Source organism: Arachis ipaensis, chromosome B05 (assembly GCF_000816755.2).
Source record: "Arachis ipaensis cultivar K30076 chromosome B05, Araip1.1, whole genome shotgun sequence".
Classification (NCBI taxonomy): Eukaryota; Viridiplantae; Streptophyta; class Magnoliopsida; order Fabales; family Fabaceae; genus Arachis; species Arachis ipaensis.
The window spans coordinates 129,437,030-129,445,614 of NC_029789.2; the positions used below are offsets into that span (position 1 = coordinate 129,437,030).

General features: G+C 35.4%; 1 long non-coding RNA gene across 1 annotated transcript; it reads right to left on the reverse strand.

The window, feature by feature from the left end:
• Positions 1,918-3,511, reverse strand: LOC110262514. The gene is made up of 2 exons (XR_002347139.1): positions 3,148-3,511; positions 1,918-1,969 (listed from the first exon to the last, which is right to left on the reverse strand). It is a non-coding gene; the product is annotated as an uncharacterized LOC110262514 (long non-coding RNA).

Genomic DNA, 8,585 nt, shown 5'->3' on the forward strand with positions numbered 1-8,585 from the left:
AATTATAGTCACTTATTTTGATATTTTAACATCTGAAATATTTATCTTAAAATTTACTTAATATAACAAAAGATCTGAAAAACAAATTCTCTAATAAAATCATATAATTGATTGAGGCAATTATAAACATCTAGAAGCTTTTTTTTTTTGGAAAAAAAAACTTTAAAGACGCCAGAAAAAAATATAAACATTTATAAGATAATTAAATAGGGATGACAGTATGCGAATTTTCTCCTTATTCAACTCTGTCTATTCTACAAAAATCAGCATAAAACTCGTTTTGTCCTTATTTGTGGATAATAAAAAACTAATTCGTCTATATAAATATTTATCTCATTCTTACCCATTCTTATAATTATTAAAATCTAACAAATAAAATAAAATTTTAGAAATTTATAAATCAATAATCACATACATAATATAAAACAAAAAGTTTAAGAATAATACAATTCCGTTCAAGGATACTTCTTCGGAATTATAGCTCGGACACGTGCTTCCTCGGCAGGTCTCTTCTAACTCGAAAAGTCACTACAAGAAAAAGCAATATTTGTAACAAAAAAATTGTTACAAAAAATCGAAATTTTGAAACAAAAGGATTTTGTAACAAAAAAAGGGCCGTTGCAGTATGTCCCATTACAAAAAGTTTTTGTAACAAAAAACGGAACTGTTACAATTCAAAGTTATATTTTGTAACAAATTTTTCTGATACAAAAAACCAATAGTCGTTACAAAAGTAATAACAAATTTTGATCTTCAAAATATTTTTGGTGACAATATATTTTTTCCTATCATAAAATTTTGTTACAAAATGTAATTTGATTTTGTAACATTTTTTTCTTTAGTTACAAAACACTATTTATTTTGTAATAATTTTTTTAAATACAAATTACACATAATTTGCTAAATTATATTAGTTTTTTAATTAATTAATATATTAACTAATTTACTCAACAAGTCAACATTTATATAATATATAATAACATAGATAGTTCAAATATCTTTCATTTAACTAAGATTGTTTTATAAATCTTCAACATATAAACTATAAAGTACAAACTAACAAGACATATTGAAGAACCCTAATGAACTAGATAGATATATAGGACAAGAAAAACAAGAAATTATAAATCTCCAAAATATAAACTACAAATTACAAACTCCATCATGTTCATTCAGCTCCTTTCTCATGGTCATGGAGAAGCTTCTAATAAGTGCCACACGCTTGAAAAGACCACCAACCAGAGCACTCACAAGTCTCAATTCTCAATTTCGGTGTAATTGAAATCCATAGAAAGATGAGGAGATTTAACTTAAATAAAAAACTAATAGTGAAACAAATTTAAACAAATTCTGGCAGCATTTCAGCAGCAATTTAGCATATTTCCCAAATTCACTCAATCAAATCAATATCCATATGAATACAATAACAATTAAACAAAATTCACCTATTCATCCATATGAAATAAGCAACAAACAACTTGAGTGCACAATCTAAATTCATCATCATCATTGCACAAACTAAATTCACATAACAGTAGCAGTTCACAATTCGATTCAGAAAAGAAAAAAATTATTATCATCCAATCACAGATTTACAAAAATTCAAACAACATTCATGATCATTCAACAAACAATTAACAAAAATTTATTCCAAACACATTTAAAACAGTAAAATTTTTCTAGACTTAATTCCTCTACAAACTATGTTCAGCCTACCTAACAACCTAGAATCCACTACAACATGCATATTTAACTAAGTCTAACTAAGAAAAATTAACAGAATTAAATGAACTTAACAGAATTGAAAGAAAAATGCAGTAAATGACCTGGGAATGTAGAAGCAGAACAGGGAAAAGGGGACAGGAAGAAATGGTGGTGAGCTCTCTCTTTTCAAGTTCTCCCTCTCTGAGCTCTCTCTTTTCAAGTTCTCCCTCTCTCTCTTTCCAACTGAGAATCACATCCAGAGTAGCTGCCCAAGTGAAAAACAGAACCAGGATAAAGAAAAAGGAAAAACCATAAACAACCTCCTCATAATGTAAAAAGCTTGAAAGTAAACAAGTTTAGAAAGACTCTGGCCATTGATACTCTTGCATGTTAGACATTAATAGCGGCAGAAGAAATGGTTCCAAAACAGCGGTTAAAGTAGCAAGGTAGATGATTGCAATTTTTACAGAAACACATGCAACAATGATAGAATTAGCTATTGAATTACACTAGACAGTAATATATCTTCAGGTAAAATTTGCTATCCCCTATCTTGTCCAAGTTTCAATATGGCTGCTGTTATAAACACACTCAGCACCTTCTTGAAGACATCACCATTAAAAATTGCACTTGGATTCCCAGATCCATTCCATGCAACAATAATCATTGCCTAATCAAATATTAGCTATTCAGAAGTAGATCTTATTTTGCATTATATTAAAGGAAAAAACAATTAACGTAGAGGGAGAGTGACAACATAAATACATAACGCAATATTTATTACCTGTAAGCACAAAATGAAAAAGCTCCACATGCGAACAAAACTTTTGAAAATATGCCAAAATGACCTTACCTCCAGTGACGGCGAGCTCGACATTATGCAGATTTCTGCAGAAATTCTGCACAAAGTATTTCCAACAATCTCACATACCAAATCCTATATTCAAGCCTAGGATTCATCTAAAACTACATTTCTAACTTTCTTTTGACTAACCAAAGTTGCCCAAGAACTCTTAATTCAATATATCACAACCTAATCAAACAAACAGTTCAATAACCACCATCTGACATAAAAATTAGAACCAGAATTTCCAGCAATCCAGTCACAATCACGATCTTAACTCAAAATCGTTCTTAAAAACCAAAATCAGCATTACCAAGCGTCTTTAAAATCATCATTCAAACATATTTCAAACGAAGAACAAAACATGCTTTCACAATTACAAACACCCAATACATTTTCAGTAAACTTTCATACCAACATACACGTTCTTTTAACAAAGATCTCAAACCACATAAAACCACCAAGAGACGCAACCAATCACACATTTACTCTGCATCCAAAATCCATCATAAATCAAGCATTCATATATTTGCAATAATTCAGTAAATTTCTTAGGCATTCAAAGTTTAAAATATTTAATTTAATAAAATATCCCCTACCTTAGATAGTCAAAAACCACAAAATTAAGCGTGACTTCAACTTCGTTCCAACCCGCAGCAGCAGCAATAGCCTTAAATCAGATCAGCAGCAGCAGCGGCATCTTCTTCCGATAGTGGCTCCTCTTCCACTTAGCACACAGTAGCAAGGCTCTTTTCATTGATGGCTTGGACGGCAGAAACAACTCAGGGCGACGACGATGGACCTTCGGTGGTGGCGACAGCCCAGTAGCATGGTGACAGATCTACGGCGCGACACGAAAGTTCCTGCTTCGGGTTCCTCTTTGCGGGCTCCCTCTCTCTCTTCGGGTTCTTCTCAGGCGACGGTTGTGGCTTCTATCGATGGCACTAGGGCACGTCGGCGACGGTGAAATTCAGTAAACTTCTTAGGAATTCAAAGTTTAAAATATTTAATTTAATAAAATATCCCCTACCTTAGATAGTCAAAAACCACAAAATTAAGCGTGACTTCAACTTCGTTCCAACCCGCAGCAGCAGCAATAGCCTTAAATCAGATCAGCAGCAGCAGCGGCATCTTCTTCCGATAGTGGCTCCTCTTCCACTTAGCACACAGTAGCAAGGCTCTTTTCATTGATGGCTTGGACGGCAGAAACAACTCAGGGCGACGACGATGGACCTTCGGTGGTGGCGACAGCCCAGTAGCATGGTGACAGATCTACGGCGCGACACGAAAGTTCCTGCTTCGGGTTCCTCTTTGCGGGCTCCCTCTCTCTCTTCGGGTTCTTCTCAGGCGACGATTGTGGCTTCTATCGACGGCACTAGGGCACGTCGGTGATGGCGACACCTCTCACGACGATCCCTAACAACAACGACAAGGCAGTTCGGCAATGATGAAGGCACGGTGGTGATGCAGCAGAGGCTCCCTCTTCCACTGGCTCTCGCGCAATTCTCCCTTCCTCCCTGAACAGCGTCGATGGCGTCCCTCTTCCTTGGCGATAAGGACAGCGGCGGGGGCGAGGCGTGGGTCGACGGCAGGGCGCGGCTCCATCCCTCTCTGTTTCGCGAGCTCTCTCTTCTCCCTTTCGATTTCTTTGTGTGTGCGTGTAGGAAGCAAGAGTGAGGAACTTGAGTGTGAGTGCGTTGGTGAGGTTGAGAGTGAGTGAAGTGAGTCTGTGTGTGGGTGTATATCTGGAAAGAAGAGGACGGTGGTGAGTGAGTCATGAGGGAGGGTAAATGTGGCTCAGTAGAGAATGAACAGGTGGTAGAGGGAGGGTGTTACATCTGTGTATTTTAGAAATTGGGGTTAGGATTAGTGAATTAGAAATTAGGGTTTAGAATTGGGAATTTAGGGTTTGTGTAGAGCTTTAATTTAAAAACCAAATTCAATCAATATAATTAATTTTAAGAATACTACTTTGTAAAATATTTTAATTTTTGAAACAAAATAAAATTATTCTAAAAAGAATTATATAAACAATTTTTTTACTCTCAAAGTGTTTAACATTTTGAAATAATTTTTTTGTTATAAAATATACTTATATTTTGTGACAAATTAAGTAACTTGTTACAAACAATGTTGAATTTTGTAATAAATTAATTTTTTGCTACAAAACAATTAAAGGTTTTGAAATAAAAAAATATTTTGTTACAAAATATTTTAAATTTTTGCAACGACTTTTTTTTTGTTACAAAATATTATAATATTTTGTAACAAAACACCATCTCGTTACAAAAACTAACATAATTTGTAACAAAATAAAACAGGTTGTTACAAAACATTATTCTTTTGTAACAATCACAAATTATTATTACAAAATACTATTTTTTTGTAACAATTTTAAATTTGATACAAATTTTTTGTTACAAATGTTCCATTTTCTTGTAGTGAGTGTCCTCGGAACTTGGATGACCTTGGCATGGAACCTGCAAAAGAGACTCCGACGCTCAAGTCAGTGATTTTTCTTAATAGAGAGAAAATAACTAAAAACAACAAGAGATTATTAGTGAGAGGTGTATTCTTTGCGTTTGCTCAGAAAAAGTGTGCCCTGAGGAGGGTTGGATGGTAAACTTATATAGGCCAGGGAGTCCTGATTTCCAGCCGTTGTGCTGAGCTTATTAATTGAATTTTTAGGGATATTATCCGGTGGTTTGTTTGGTCCGAGAATCTCGGTTTGTTGGTGAGTTCCGAAGATTACTTTTCTGTTTATGCTGAGCTCGGTCAAAGCTCTTGAAGTCGAGTATGTTGGTATGGATCACAGCCCCCAAGTTTGGCCTGTTAAAAAACAGGTTGAACTTCTTTATTCTCGGCTTCTGGAGCTTTTTATCTTTTACGAGACTATGTTGGAGCCCCCAAGGTCAACGTGTTTTTTTTATGGGCTTCAGGTACTTGGGCTTCGCATTTATGTGTGTTGCCCACTCTCTCGCTCTTTTTGTTTCGAGCAGGTAATCGATCGCAGGGTAGTGAATGTCTTGGGAGTTGGATTTGTCCCTTCAACTGCCTGTTAGTGTGGTGAACGTTTTGTCTTCTAAATGTTGGACTTATACCAAGGGACACATCATGACTAAAAAAGGTTAGTGAACTTCTTGTCTTGTACTTTTTGTTGTTTTGCTTGTTTCTTTGTTGTAATGGGGAGAAAGGAACAAGTTGTGGTTGATGAGGGTGATGTATATAGTTAGGTTGATGGTGATGTAAGGGGTCACATTTCTATTTTCAGTAGTGTTGAGTTGGTAAAACAGTTGAACGAGGCTAGGTGAGTGAGGAATGGTAGCGAGTTAGAGGTTAGGTTTTTACCATGTGATGAGAGTGATAGAGTCTGTGAGAAGAGGTCTGATTGGAGCTACTTATATATTTATACATGCATGTTAACTGAACTTGGTATGCATCTTTCCTTTATTGATTTCGAATGTGGAGTCTTAGCCTAGCTGAACTGCGCTCTGACGTAATTACACCCAAATTCATGGGCGTTTGTTCGAGCCTTTTAGTGCTTGATAGAATACCTAGAGTGTTACCCATCTCTTGGCTTTTTTTTTCTTTGTTCCAAGCTAAAGGAGTCCGTAGGGGTGGCTGGGTAAATTTGAGTGGTCATCCGGGTCATGGTGTGTTTAGTCTGTACAAACAATCTTTCAAAGACTTTAAAGAAATGTTTGTAAAGGTTCAGATTGTTGAGGATTTTTATCCATTCTTTTTGGATTCCTTGCTTGAGGAAAGATTTTCTGTTGATGAGCGGATAATTTATACGCTTTTTGGCATTGTTTTTAGTATGTTTTCAATATAAATTAGTTAGTTTTTATTACATTTCTATTAGTTTGTAAATAAAAATCACAATTCTGGACTTTACTATGAGTTTGTGTCTTTTTCTGTAATTTCAGGTATTTTCTGGCTGAAATTGAGGGAGCTGAGCAAAAATCTGATTCAGGCTGAAAAAGGACTGCTGATGTTGTTGGATTCTGACCTTCCTGCACTCGGAATGGATTTTTTGGAGCTACAAAAGTCCAATTGGTGCGCTCTCAATTGCGTTGGAAAGTAGACAACCAGGGCTTTCCAGCAATATATAATAGTCCATACTTTGCTCAAGGATAGATGACGTAAACTGGCGTTAAACGCCAGTTCCATGTTGCAGTCTGGCATCAAACGCCAGAAACAGGTTACAAATGGGAGTTGAACGCCAGAAACAGGTTACAACCTGGCGTTTAACTCCAAAAACAGTCTAGGCACGTGAGAAGCTTTAGTCTCAGCCCCAGCACACACCAAGTGGGCCCCAGAAGTGGATTTCTGCACCATCTATCATAGTTTATTCATTTTCTGTAAACCTAGGTTACTAGTTTAGTATTTAAACAACTTTTAGAGGTCTATTTCGCAACTCATGACATTTTAGATCTGAACTTTGTACTCTTTGACGGTATGAGTCTCTGAACTCCATTGTTGGGGGTAAAGAGCTCTGTTGTGTTTCGATGAATTAATGCAACTATTTCTGTTTTCTATTCAAACACGCTTGTTTTTATCTAAGATGTTTATTCGCACTTCAATATGATGGATGTGATGATCCGTGACACTCATCATCATCCTCAATCTATGAACGCGTGCCTGACAACCACCTCCGTTCTACCTTCGATTGAATGAATATCTCTTGGATTCCTTAATCAGAATCTTCGTGGTATAAGCTAGAATCCATTAGCAGCATTCTTGAGAATCCGGAAAGTCTAAACCTTGTCTGTGGTATTCTGAGTAGGATTCAGGGATTGAATGACTGTGACGAGCTTCAAACTCACAAGGACTGGGCGTAGTGACAGACGCAAAAGGATCAATGGATCCTATTCCGGCATGAGTGGGAACTGACAGATGATTAGCCGTGCGGTGACAGCGCACCTGGACCCTTTTCACTGGAAGGATGGATGGTAGCCATTGACAACGGTGATCCACCAATATACAGCTTGCCATAGGAGGAACCTTGCGTGCATGAAGAAGAAGACAGAGGGAAAGCAGAGATTCAGAAGACAAAGCATCTCCAAAACTCCAACATATTCTCCATTACTGCAGAACAAGTATTTAATCCATGCTCTTTTATTCTTCACAATTCATACTGATAATTATAATTGATTTCCTGACTAAGATTTACAAGATAACTATAGATTGCTTCAAACCAACAATCTCCGTGGGATCGACCCTTACTCACGTCAGGTATTACTTGGACGACCCAGTGCACTTGCTGGTTAGTGGTACGAGTTGTGAAAAGTGTGATTCACAATTCGTGCACCAAGTTTTTGGCGCCGTTGCCGAGGATTGTTCGAGTTTGAACAACTAACGGTTCATCCTGTTGCTTAGATTAGGAAGATTTTGTCTTTTGGGTCAGAGTCTTTTACTTTTTTTCAAAAATCTTTCAAAAGATTTTTATTTTTCTTTATTAATCTGTGATTTCTCTTTGAGTCTTTTATTATTGTTCTTGTTAAAATTTTAGAATCCTTATTTTCTTTTTCAAAAATAATTTTTGGAAATTTTATTTTTTTTTACTAATAATTGAATTTCTCTATCTGTTTGAGTTTAGTTTTTTATTTTAAGTTTGGTGTCAATTGAATGTCTTTATTTTCCTTTAAAATTTTCGAATTAGTGTTCATTGTTCTTTCTTGATCTTCAAGTTGTTCTTGTTTATTTTCCTTGTTTGATCTTTAGTTTCTCTTGTTCTGTGTCTTTTCTTGTTTTTCTTATGCTTTTTCAAAATATCAGTTTCCAAGGAAAATTTTATTTTTTTATACAATATTAAAATACGTTAAATTTATAGCTCAATTGGTTAGAGCGTTGTGCTTATGCTCTTGGTAATTGGCTATCTTCTTTTTAAAATTTTTTCTAAATAATTTTTCTTTGATTAAATCTTGTGCCAAACTTTAAGTTTGGTGTTTTCTTGTTAGCTTTTCTTTTCTTTTCGAAAAATTTATGTAAGTTTTCTAAAAATTTTAAGTTTGGTGTTCTTTCTTCATGTTCTTGT